A 14,329-nucleotide genomic window follows, 5' to 3' on the forward strand; every position below is an offset into this window, starting at 1 on the left:
GCTCTGCAACTATGTTTGCTGTTTCTTATGTAAGTATATTCGTAGCTATAAAATACATTTTGAATTACTTTATTCAATGATCCTGCTCATATGATGTGTTGCAATGTGACTAGTAGTAAATTTAATTGTACTTTCAGCAAATATAATCACCCAGAAATTAAAAATCCCCTGAAGAAAGAACATACAGTAACGTTTCCGAAATATGTTGGATGTTACATGTTACCCCCTGCACTGACCACAGCATGACTCTGGCAGCTTATGGGACTATCTGTACCTACTGGGTTTGATTGCTAAATCTTATTGTGCAATACATTTCATGTATATGTATGTTATGTTTTTATTATAGGGCTATGTTTGCCCACTCTGTATATGTTATGTATTAAAAGTGGCATAATTGCCTTATAAACTCTCTATATTGTTATTACTCCAATATCTGCCTTTAACCACTTCAGCCCCAGACCATTTGGCTGAAAAAAGACCAGAGCGTTTTTTGCGATTCGGCACTGCGTCACTTTAACTGACAACTGCGCGGTCGTGCCACGTGGCTCAAAAACAAAATTGACATCCTTTTTTGCCCACAAATAGAGCTTTCTTTTAGTTGTATTTGATCACCTCTGCTTTTTTTTTTTTTCATTTTTTCCGCTATAAACAAAAAAAGAGCGTCAATTTTTAAAAAAACGCAATATTTTTTACTTTTTAGCCACAAAAAATATATATAAAAACATTTTTTTTCCTCAGTTTAGGCTGATACGTATTATTCTACATATTTTTGGTAAAAAAAAAAACAAAAACGCAATAAGCGTTTATTGATTGGTTTGCGCAAAAATTATAGCGTCTACAAATTAGGGGATAGTTTTATGCCATTTGTTTTAATAATTTTTTTTTACTAGTAATGGCGGCGATCTGTGATGTTTATCATGACTGCAACATTATGGCGGACAGATCGGACACTTTTGGCGCTATTTTGGGACCATTCACATTTATACAGTGATCAGTGCGATTAAAAAGGCACTGATTACTGTGTACATGTGACTGGCAGTGAAGGGGTTAACCACTAGGGGGGGGCTGCAGGGGTTAAGTGTGTGCTAGGGAGTGATTCTAACTGTGGGGGGGGATGGGCTACGTGTGACACGACACTGATCCACGAATGGGGAAATTCTTGTTTACATCAGCATTTCCCCATTCTTCCTCTCCGTGAGACGATCGCAGGTATCCCCGCGGACATCGAGTCCGCGGAACGCGCGATCACACTCACGGAGCTCGCGGCGCATGCGCCCACATTGCCGCGTCTTAAAGGGCAACGTACAGGTACGTCTATATGCCTGTACGTGACCTTCTGCCGACGTATATCGGCGTGAGTCGGTCGGCAAGGGCTTAAAGTCCAAGGGGATTATTCTAGTGCTATGCACACGCTTTTCTTTAAATATTATGATGTTGGCAGTCCCTTACACCCTTCCCGGAAACATAATAATATACATAAATAAATAAAGCTGATCATTTTAAGCACCCTCCTCAGTGTTAAATGGTCTGTCTCATCCCTGTAACTGCAAGAGAGCTTTTCTGTTTTTTTCTGGCTAGATCATTAGTTGAAAATAGAAGAAAGAAAGCCTAAGAAATGAAACTAACACAGCCATCACATCTAATAATTGGTAAGCTGCAATATAATAAATGATTGCTTTCGGGTTTAATACCGCTTTAATATGCTATCCAATTGTAACATTCCTGTGCCCTAAGCAAGGTAAAATTGTCTTAATTCTTTGTGCTCTCCCGCCAATTCTTACGGTTATAGTGTCAACTGTATAATACTGGATTTCTGTCTTTCTGTCTTTAACCACTTCCCACCCGGCCACTGCACATAAACGGCCGGGTGGGAGCTCCCTCCTTCTAACTGGATGTTCCCGAACGTCCTTCAGAAGGAGCGGGATCGCGCAGTCAAGCTCCCGCGCGATCCCGATGCGCGCGTGTCACTCGGACACGCCGCATCTCAGAGCGGCAGGAGGGCAATGTGATTTGCCCTCCTGATCCGCACGATGGCTGTGTGTAATCACAGCCATCGTATGGTAAACAAGGGGGAGTGGTGGCAGTTGGCAGGAGATCGCGCCGCCACGTGCCCGCGCAGCGGCGCGATCCCGATCTGCCTGTGCCCCCCAGAGACAGCACAACACAGGAGGGCCCTGTGATTGGCCCTCCTGATCACATGACGACTGTGTCCAATCACAGTCGTCATGTAATGTAAATAGAGAGCGTTGTAACTGCTTTCATCTCTTCCTCTCCTCAAACAGAGCCTGTCAGTGAGGAGAGGAAGAGAGATCTGTGCTGCAGCCGGGAGATCAGTAAGTTTTATAGCTGTTTGTCTGCTGTTTACCCACTGATCACCCAGCTAGTGTCCCCAAAACACAGTGTCCCCAAAACAGTGAAAACACCTGTCAGTGAACATCTGCCCGTCAACAACTGGCACATCTGTCCGCCAACAGCGGGCACATTTGTCCGCCAACAGCGGGCACATCTGCCCGCCAGTCATCAGGCACATCTGCCCGCCAGTCATCAGGCACATCTGCTCGCCAGTCATCAGGCACATCTGCTCGCCAGTCATCAGGCACATCTGCCCGCCAGTCATCAGGAACATCTGCCGCCCACCATCAGGCACATCTGCCACCCGCCATCAGGCACATCTGCCGCCCGCCATCTGACACTGTCAACAGCTAACACATCAGCCCGTCATCAGCTGACACATCAGTCCATCATCAGCTGGCACATCAGCCCTTCATCAGCTGGCACATCAGCCCGTCAACAGCTGACACATCAGCCGCCCACCATCATCAGGCACATCTGCCTGCCAACATCAGGCATATCTGCCACCCACCATCAGGCACATCTGCCACCTGCCATCAGGCACATCTGCCACGATCAGGCACATCTGCCCGCCAACATCAGGCACATCTGCCCGCCAACATCAGGCACATCTAGCCACCCACCATCTGGCACAGCCGCCCACCATCTGGCACATCTGCCACCCGCCATCTGCCACATCTGCCTGCCAACATGACAAAAAGGTCTTACAGCGCAGAGGAGGCTCTCCAAATACTCCAGAGTATGTCAGACGAGAGTAGCGGGGGAATTCTCTCCATCAGACTCGGATAGCGACTATGAGCCAGTGGAAAGCAGTGGCTCCGAGTTGGAAACAGAGGAAGATAGAATCCTAACAAGGAGAATCAGGAGAAATGAGCAGGAGGAGACATTCACCAGCAGCGCAGCACTCCAGAGCATCCACCAGCAGGCATCCACCAGCAGTGCAGCACTCCAGGATGATATGCAGGCATCCACCAGCAGCCCAGCACTCCAGGATGATATGCAGGCATCCACCAGTAGCGCAGCACTCCAGGGCATCCACCAGCAGGCATCCACCAGCAGCGCAGCACTCCGGGATAGGCAGGCATCCACCAGCAGTTCTGCAACCTTCCTAGAAGATAGGCCAGATGCTAGCAACAGATCCCATCAACGAGGCAGTGCCCATACTAGCCTCCCAGATGTTCTACTGTATCCAACATGGCTGCCCGATACATCAGTAGAACCTGTAATACCACTTTTTACCGCCCAGCCAGGCCCTCAGATGCAAACGGAAAATGTAACCCCACTTTATTATTTTCATTTATTTTTTACCAATGATCTCCTAACCTACATTGTGGAGCAATGTAATCTATACACCAGCCAACATATAGCCAACAATCCAAGTTCCTCATATGCCTGTCCTTTTGTTTGGAAACCCCTCACCGTGGAAGAATTTAACATTTTCCTTGGCCTAACCCTCAACATGGGGCTGACAAAAAAAAACCTCCATTCCTACTGGTCTACCCAACCTATCCACCACATGCTGGTCTATTCGTCATTGATGCCCAGAACCCGTTATGAGATGATCATGAGATTTTTACACTTCAATAACAATGCCCAATGCCTCCCTCGAAATCATCCCAGTTACGATAAATTATTCAAAATTCGGCCCCTAATCAATTTTTTTTGCGCCAGCTTCAAGGAGATGTTTACCCCTGATAGAAATATATGTGTGGATGAATCCCTGGTGCACTTCACTGGAAGACTGGGAATAAAACAATACCTCCCCAGTAAAAGAGCCAGACGTGGACTAAAATTTTATAAGGCGTGTGACAGGGCCACGGGTTACACATATGATTTTATAATTTATGAGGGAAAAGACAGACAGCTAAACCCCCCTGGATGCCCTACCTACATGGGAACAAGTGGCAAAATTGTCTGGCAGCTGATCCAACCATTACTTGGGAAAGGTTACCACCTATATGTAGACAATTTCTACACTAGTCTACCACTTTTCCGCCATTTGTACCTAGAGAACACTGTGGCCTGTGGGACAGCACGAACCAACCGCAAAGGCTTCCCACAAAGATTGGTCGCCAAGAAATTGAAGCAGGGTGAATTGGCCAGTATGTGGACTGAAGAAGTACTAGCGGTGAAGTGGAGAGATAAAAAAAGAGATGTCTACATCCTTTCAACAATACATGACGACACCTTGGTGGAACTTCGGAGAAGAGGAGGCCCCATACAGAAGCCAAAATGTGTGCATGAGTACAACCTATACATGGGGGGGGGTGGATATGAACGACCAGATGATGCAGCCCTACTTGGCCACCAGGAGATCATTATTTTGGTACAAGAAAGTCGCCATTTATTTGATGCAACTTGCCCTATTTAATTCATATATCATTTTTTCTAAGTGCACCCAAAGTTCCCTACCCTATCTAAAATTCCAAGAAGACATTGTCACAGCCCTTCTCTATCCCCAAGGCCAAGCCCCCCAACTAATTCGCTCCGATTCGTTAGCCAGACTCCATGAAAGGCACTTTCCCGAAATCCTCCCTCTTACCCAAACAGGTCGCAAACCCCCCAAAAAATGTCGTGTATGTGCAAGTAGAGGAATTCGCCGTGACACCCGATACTACTGTCCCCAATGTCCCTCCCAGCCAGGCCTCTGTATTGGAACGTGCTATCGGAGCTATCATACTTCACTACACTATTAGTACAGTGAAGATGATTTTTTTCCACTATCTGCCATTTCTGTGAATGTCCCGGACTGTTAACGACTATGCCTCTGCCAAACGTGTTTCTGCCTTCAACGTGAATTGACCCGGACTGTTAACGACTATGCCTCTGCCAAACGTGTTTCTGCCTTCAACGTGAATTGACCCGGACTGTTAACGACTATGCCTCTGCCAAACATCTTTCTGCCTTCAACGTGAATTGACCCGGACTGTTAAATGACCATGCTTTTTGCCTGCCTCCTGAACTGATCATTTGCCCTGCCACTGTACAGCACAGGGGTCTCACATATGCGAGGGGCTCCAGAAAAGGTTTTTCGAGTGGAGAAAACATTTTTCTCCGGGTTTTTAGTTTTCTCGGATTAGGGTCTGGAGACTCGGAGGCTTCCTAGAGATTTGGGTGGGAAGAGGCCTCTACCCCTGTCCTCAGGTCTTACCTGACCAAGGCCCAATGTACAAAGTGCTGCCTGCTGCCACCTGAACTGGTCATGCCTCTGCCTGCCACCTGAACTGGCCATGCCTTTGCCTGCCACATGACCTTGCCATGCCTTTGCCTGCCACATGACCTTGCCATGCCTTTGCCTGCCACCTGGACTGGCCATGCCTATGCCTGTTACCTGAACTGCCTGCTAAACCTTGGACTGTACTGAACCATGTTCATACTTTTCCATATCTGTCTGCTGCCTGGACAATTCCTGGACATTTCCTTTGGCTGTCTGGACAAATGCTTTGGCTGCTCTGGAATGGTATTCCTGCCTGCTAAAACCACAGGTGAGCTTTTTTTTTTTTTACCTTTTGCTCAGCAGAATGTATTTTGGGGTGTAATTCTTGGTGTGTACATGCTATGTGTTAGAAGCCTGGAGGTGCTACTTGCATGTTGGGCCTCTGTATGTGGCCAGGTAGTGGAAAAGTCTCACACATGGGGTATCGCCATACTCAGGACGAGTAGCAGAATGTATTTTGGGGTGTCATTTTGGCTGACATTTTCCAAAAACTTGTGGAAAGAAATGACATGTTCAAAAGACTCATTATGCCTCATAGAATATACATTGGGTTGTTTTCTTTCCAAAATGGGGTCATTTTGTGGGTAATTCCATTGTCCTGGTGCTCCAGGGCCTTCAAAAATGTGATAGGTACTCAGGAAATGAAATGTGTAATTTATGCCTTTAGAACGCCTGATGGTGCTATATGGATGTTGGGCCTCTGTATGTGGCCAGGCTGTGGAAAAGTCTCACACATGGGGTATCGCCATACTCAGGACGAGTAGCAGAATGTATTTTGGGGTGTCATTTTGGCTATGTGCATGCTATGTGTTAGAAAGATCTTCTAAATTGACAACTTTGTGAGAAAATAATAGGTTTTCATTTTCTTTCCACATTTTTCAAAAACTTGTGGAAAGAAATGACATGTTCAAAAGACTCATTATGCCTCATAGAATATACATTGGGTTGTTTTCTTTCCAAAATGGGGTCATTTTGTGGTTAATTTCATTGTCCTGGTTCTCCAGGGCCTTCAAAAATGTGATAGGTACTCAGGAAATGAAATGTGTAATTTATGCCTTTAGAATGCCTGATGGTGCTATATGGATGTTGGGCCTCTGTATGTGGCCAGACTGTGGAAAAGTCTAACACATGGGGTATAGCCATACTCAGGACGAGTAGCAGAATGTATTTTGGGGTGTCATTTTGGCTATGTGCATGCTATGTGTTAGAAAGATCTTCTAAATTGACAACTTTGTGAGAAAAAAATAGGTTTTCATTTTCTTTCCACATTTTCCAAAAACTTGTGGAAAGAAATGACATGTTCAAAAGACTCATTATGTCTCATAGAATATACATTGGGTTGTTTTCTTTCCAAAATGGGGTCATTTTGTGGGTAATTCCATTGTCCTGGTGCTCCAGGGCCTTCAAAAATGTGATAGGTACTCAGGAAATGAAATGTGTAATTTATGCCTTTAGAACGCCTGATGGTGCTATATGGATGTTGGGCCTCTGTATGTGGCCAGGCTGTGGAAAAGTCTCACACATGGGGTATCGCCATACTCAGGACGAGTAGCAGAATGTTGTTTGGGGTGTCATTTTGGCTATGTGCATGCTATGTGTTAGAAAGATCTTCTAAATTGACAACTTTGTGAGAAAAAAATAGGTTTTCATTTTCTTTCCACATTTTCCAAAAACTTGTGGAAAGAAATGACATGTTCAAAAGACTCAGTATGCCTCATAGAATATACATTGGGTTGTTTTCTTTCCAAAATGATGTCATTTTGTGGGTAATTCCATTGTCCTGGTGCTCCAGGGCCTTCAAAAATGTGATAGGTACTCAGAAAATGAAATGTGTAATTTATGCCTTTAGAACGCCTGATGGTGCTATATGGATGTTGGGCCTCTGTATGTGGCCAGGCTGTGGAAAAGTCTCACACATGGGGTATCGCCATACTCAGGACGAATAGCAGAACGTATTTTGGGGTGTAATTGCAATTATGCCTGCACCGTGTGTGAGAAATAACTTGTATACGCTATAACTTTCACACAAACCAATGATCATACAATTATCAGGATTTTTTTTACCAAAGACATGTGGTAGAATACATTTTTCCCTAAATTTTCGACAAAATTTAATTTTTTTGGTTTCTTTTAAAAGAGAAAGTAGAAAATTTTGTTTTTTTTTTCAAAATATTCGCTCTTTTTTCGCTTATATCACAAAAAATAAAAAATGAAGTGGTGAATAAATACCACCAAAAGAAAGCTCTATTTGTGTGAACAAAATGATAAAAATTTCATTTGGGTACAGTGTAGCATGACTGAGTAATTGTCATTCAAAGTGAGAGAGCACTGAAAGATGAAAATTGGTCTGGGAAGGAAGGGGGTAAGAGTGCCCAGTATTGAGGTGGTTAAAACAATGGTCACCTGGACAAATGTACTGTAGGGGGTGAACCTAACCAGCGGGGACGCAGACAGCAAAAAAATCTTTACAGGGTTCTACAGTACCACTTCTCTGCTTGTTGAAAAACAAAAAGGTTCTGGCTCTACATACTGTACACCTTAAGTTAATTTTAGCATGAGGTTTTCTTTTCCTTATATGCAAGTAAATGAACATTGTCCATATTAATTATTTTTGAAGGTTGATTTTGGGAGATTGTTGTAGGAGACAATAAGACTACTTTTTACAGTTACTTTACCTTTTCTTTAACATCTTTCTCGCTTAAAAATGGGATGTTAAAGAGAATTATGGAGCATAAAACCCCCCCCCAAAAAACCTTAAACGTTCACCTTTATGCAGCAGCATCTATGTGACACTGCAACTTTCTCAAAGAGCTGGGCAATAAGCTGGTAGTGAAGAAGGGAACATCTATAAATGATAACTGTGTAGGTCTCTGCCTAAGCAGCACCCTGAAAAATTTACCTAAAATAAAACAGAAGTGCACCTTCTGGTATGCAAATATGCTTAGAGTGTCAGTCTAGTGCCTTCAGCCTCATACCTGTATATATGAAGTGTGAGATCTAAGGCACTACTTCCTCTGATAACTATCGGCTGATTTACTAAAGGAGTTGAGAGTCTCAATTCAAGTATCTAATCATGTAATAAGCATCTGTACATGACTGGGTATTCAAAATGACAGAAATCAGCTTTTCACATGATTGGATAACCAAAGTGAAAATTCCCAAATTCTTTGGTAAATCAGCCTCTAGCCTCAGGAGATTTGCAGTGAGGTGAGATTTGGTGATGTCACTTCTGTGCTTCTCACAGTTTTTCTTACCATGAGGTTGCAAAGCCACTTCCACACAGTGTTAAAGTGCAGAACAAAGCGTTTTAATGGGGGAAGGTGCAGCACTCCTTAGAAAGAAGCAATGTGTATACATAGTAAGCAAATATGGCCACCGCCATGTAAATTCCTTGCATCACACTATAAATAGAAATAAGGATTTAATGCATTAACACAAGTTGCCCATATTTTGCACCAATTTGATCGACAAAAAAAAACTAAAAAAAAAAAAAAACAACAGTTGTATCTGCAGGTCTCTCCACACTGGAGTGTATTATTCTACCTTACTAAGTGTGCTGTTCTATTTTTAGAACTGAGGAAATGATCTTTGAAGACTCCCCTGTAAACATCTGATCTCTTTAATAATTCTACTTGTAAATTATTCATCATCTGTATTCACCAATTATGTAAGGACCATGTAGTGGTGGCTAGCTCATTAAAATTACATTGCTGTCTACCCCTGGAAATTCACAAATGGGAATTCATTATAAACTCGATAAAAATTTGATCAGGGTTTAGAGATAACAGCTTGTCTAACCAAATAAAGCACGATTTGAGATTCACAATTTGAAATGATTTCTTACTACAGAGGGCTGGTGAACATTGAAATCAATAGTGATTTAATGATAGGAAAACCAACATAAACAGCAAAGATTGGATGACAAAACATACAGTATAACAAGGCAGTGAAATGCATAGTAAGTTTACATTTTGTTTAATGTGTATTATGTTTACCCTTTCTTTATTATACACTGGAATGGTTTTAAAGGTACAATTTTTCTTTTTTTACAGGACTTTTTTTTTACAATTACTGTAAAATTTCACCAAAATGTGTTGAGTAAACATTTTCTATGAGCTGTCACGATGAGCTGTCAGCATGATAACTCAGTGATTAGAAAGGCACATAAAAAAACACAGTCACTTCTCTCGTATATAAAAGAGCAATGCGGACCTAATACAAAAGCATGGGAGAAAATATTAGCACATTGTGCTAATGTCACTACTATGAATAGGACGTATTAATAGGTTCAGACATAACTCTCATATCTCTGATCAAAGTTTACTTTTCCGCTAAAAGTGTGAGGTGACATAGGGGGTTATTTACTAAAGGAAAATCCACTTTGCACTGCAAGTGCACTTGGAAGTAAAGTCGCTGTAGATCCGAGGGGGACATGCAAAGAAAATAAAAAACAGCATTTTAGCTTGCATATGATTGAATGATAAAATCAGCAGAGCTTCCGCTCATTTCAGATCTACCCCTTAGATTTAGAGCGACTGCACGTCCAAGTGTACTTTCAGTGCAAAGTCGATTTGCCTTTCGTAAATAACCCCCATAGGGTCATATTACATTTTGCACAGTGTTTCTTTCTTCTGCAGTTTTGCATTTATTATCATAAATCTCAATTGCAGTTCAGTGTGCTTGGCCAAGCTAAATGAAGGTTAATATATTATCAATATTGGCATATAAAAAATATTTGGAATTATCCTCTATGGATTACAGGTGAGGGGTTTCATAGTGCTAGTTTTAGACTATTTATGTTATGAATGTGGATAATGAAACAGTGGTAAGTCTGCTTTAACTTACCACTTTTACACAATACCACTGTCAGACACTGAACACCCGGGTTCCTTCAGCAGCAGACATCATAAAATGCCACAAAATGCCTGCCTTTATTAGATAGGAAAGTATCATCTGTGCCCCACTCCTACTTAGTTTAACTTTGTACTAGATTATGGTCTTTCCTGACTGCCTGGCCAAAGCCACCCATAGATGATACAAGCCATGTATAGGCAGGCTGAATGTACCCAAGTTGACTAATCATTCAACTTTGGATACCACCAAACTGTCAGATTTTACATGCGATTATTGCTAGCGGCTGGTATAGCTGTTTGCAATAATCACTGTGTTCTTCCGGAGGGGACCACTCCCCCCCACCCACTGACAGAACACAATGTCTCAGTGGGAGGGATTCCCCCATCAACACTGACTGTGTTGATGGGGGAATTAAGCGGTTTTCTTTCCTGTAACCCACGGTTGCAGGAAAGAAAAACACTCCGTCTATTGCCAGCTTAATATATCAACTGTTATTTCACTGTCCAATAAAACTGCCTATCTGGCTATTAATGGCAGTCTCATTATTGTTCGCAAAAAAAAGAATAATCCATACAATTAAGGCATCCCTGCCATTTTAGTTACCAACCTGCACTATGCACAGTGCAAGTTAGTAAAAAATAAGGGCAGGAATGTCTGAAGTTGCTAGATTATTCTTTAATAGGAGTAGTAAATTAGTTTCTGTGCTGAAACCTCTTTGTATTCTGTTTGTTGTGATAGTGTTATGGGACACACCTGGTTATGTGCACAGATCACTAACTTTAGTTGGTGCTGTCCACCCTTTAAAATGATTATAGAGGAGACAACAGTACATGCTGCTGCATCAACACCTGTGAAGACTTAGATCACAGCATCATCTCCGGGTTCTCTGTGTGAGCACAATCGGGGGGTGGATACCATAGACTGAACAATCAGCGGGACGAGCCAATCATTCCCTGATGTCCAGACACAACCAGCCAAGAATCATCCGGCAGCGTTATTAACAGTCCATGAGGAGGATTGATGAGACTACTCATTCAGGCTCTACACTTGCCTAGGTCTGGTAAGTGTTCACTTCACAGGGAGTGGGATTCATATACAGGCGGTCCCCTAGTTACAAACATCCGACTTACAAACGACTCCTATTTACAAAAGGATGGAGACAACAGGAAGTGAAAGGAAATTTAGCCCTAGGAAGGGAAATTCTCTCCTGTAAGAGTTATCATGGGAAAAAGGTGTCTCCACTGATGCTTTATCACCAATCTATGTTTCCACAACAATCCAAAATTTTCAAAATCCAATTGTCATTGGGACAGAAAGTGAGGTGAAATATTCTAAACAGGGGCACAGACAGCAAAACAAATGTTACAGTGGTGTTAACCTTTCCCTATGCTATCCAAAAATCTTAAAAATTATTCTTTTGTCTGGAGCTACACTTAAAAAATGTACCTGTTGTGACTTACAAACAATTTCAACTTAAGAACAAACCCGCAGGCCCTATCTTGTTTGTAACCTGGGGACCGCCTGTACAGAGTGAGAGCGAGTGCCAGAGAGTTTATTGCACAGTGGAGCACCATCTCTTTGATCCCCTTTTGGAACTATTTGTTCATTACCAGCACTGCATTTATTTGCATGTTACATCAAGTAAGGGTAGATGTAGGAGTGCTGTTTATGTTGGTTACATATATTGCTTTGGGATCATTGTTTGAAGGTTTTAAAACAGCTGCCCACAGACTGGTTACATTTTTATTTCAATATTAATTTTACTGATTTGGTTCAAATAAGTACTCATTTTAACTGTTCCCTCAAGCGCTTGGTGGTGTGGGCGCCTATATACACGCTCCTCTATATATATAAATCTATATATCTATATAGATATATATAGATATATAGATATATATCTATATATATATTTTACTGTCTCTCATAACTTCAAGGCAGCAATAACTGTGCTTTACAATTTTTTCTTTTCTAGACTTGAATAACTAAAAGAGTGTAAAAGCACACCAAAATCTAGTATCCCTATTTTTGTTTTTTGAAATCTGCTTAATCATTTGCCATTTAAAAAAATTGGCCAAGGAGAGGAAATGTCTCCTGTTTTTGCTCTGCCCCTTAACACCTTCCCACCTGGCCCAAAGTAAAATGACGGGGTTAACAGTGTTCTGGGAGGATGTCATATGACATCCTGCCAGAATGTGCCTCTCCCATGGCCGCGAGATCTATAACCGGCTTCCTTTCATGCTATCCATTGTATACAATTGTGTTGCTAGCTGTGTTTGTTCACAGTGAGCACTTGGTACAGACAGGCCACAGTCCATTTGTATGAAAGGATTAGCATGGACCAATTACAGCTAATCACAAAAAAAGACACAGAATGAACTATTTTCATTCAGTAAAAATGGTTGCTTATACCAAGGAAATTGTGCAATCATAATGTGAAAAAAATCCTGATCACTTCCCCAGAGTAGTACAAAAAAAGAAATTGTAAAAAAAAAAAAAATAGAAAAAAAAAATTATTATCACTGATATTATTATCAGTGTCCCTGATCACCGCCACACCGGCTATATGATAACACTGTACTGCACTGGTGACAGTATGTAAAAAAAAAAAGAGAAAAACATGTTTAATTTTCTTAATTAACCAAATAATTGTAACAAAAAAATTACAACTTCAAAAAACTCTGCATTGCCTCTTACTAAATACCTTGGACTGTCTACTTTCCAAAAAGGGGGTCATTTGGAGGTATTTGTACTGTCCTGAGGCCTCAAGAAATTAGATAGGATGTCAGTACATCAGGATTGATCAGACTAAATAATAAATACTGATTTGGGTTATTTTCACCAAAGAAATGTAGCAGAATACATTTTGACCTAAATTTATGGAGAAAGATTATTTATTTGCAAAATATTATAATAGAAACAAAGAAAAACATGTTTTTTTTTTCAAAATTTTTCTTTATTTTCCATTTATTTAGCAAAAAATAAAAAACCCAGTGATGATTAAATACCACCAAAAGAAAGCTCTATTTGTGTGAAAAAAATGATAAACATTTCTTATGGGCACAGTGTTGCATGACCGTGCAATTCAAAAATGCAAAATGCAAAATGCAAAGACTTTATCAACAGAAGATAAAGAAAAAAATGGAAAGTATGAAAAGAGGGTGAGTGATCCACCTGCTCAGTAGATATAACGATACGAAAAAGGAAATATTATACAAAATACCATAAAGGAAATATTTTTTACATTTGTATTTTTTAACTCCAACCATATTAAGAAAGCACATATATACTAAATGACTATACATTTTCTTAGTTATGTCATAGCCATAGCCTGTGTGTGTCAGTGTTGCCAACTTACCAGGTTGGAATTTACTGGCATGACACCCAAAATTTACTGTCACAGCCAAGTTTTTACTGGCATTTTACAATATTAAATTTTTAAGTGCAAATTTCAGCATTTAGGCAACAAACACTAGGCAAATAGCAATGTAATTTAAGGTAGATATTAGGGTAAAAGAAAACATATTTTTGTTATTTTCAATATAATAAGGGTGGATTATTTAGTCCATCAGTTTTTGTCACCAATATCCAACTGGAGAGACACCACAGAACCACCACAGAAAGTGAGGGGAAATCCCTAGGATCACCAGAATTCATGTTCCCAATTCTAAGGACCTCCTGTCACCATCACCCCCTGCCATCGTCACCCCCATCACCTGCCACCATCACTTCCTGCCTCCATCACCACCTTCGGCCACCATCACCTTCTGCCACCACCATCACCCCCTGCCTCCATCACCTGTCACCATCACCCCCTGCCACAACCATCATCCCTGCCACCATCACCTGCTGCCACAACAACCTGCTGAAACCATCACCCCCTGCCAACATCACCTGCCACAACCTTCA

The 14,329-nt window shown here is 41.5% G+C and overlaps 1 protein-coding gene across 2 annotated transcripts in view; it reads right to left on the reverse strand.

Annotated features, from left to right (window-relative positions):
* RELN (reelin) overlaps nucleotides 1-14,329 on the reverse strand; it is an 865,607-nt gene that overhangs the window by 179,737 nt on the left and 671,541 nt on the right. The gene's annotated exons all lie outside the window — the stretch shown is intronic.

This window comes from Aquarana catesbeiana, linkage group LG03 (genome assembly GCF_042186555.1).
Source record: "Aquarana catesbeiana isolate 2022-GZ linkage group LG03, ASM4218655v1, whole genome shotgun sequence".
Classification (NCBI taxonomy): Eukaryota; Metazoa; Chordata; class Amphibia; order Anura; family Ranidae; genus Aquarana; species Aquarana catesbeiana.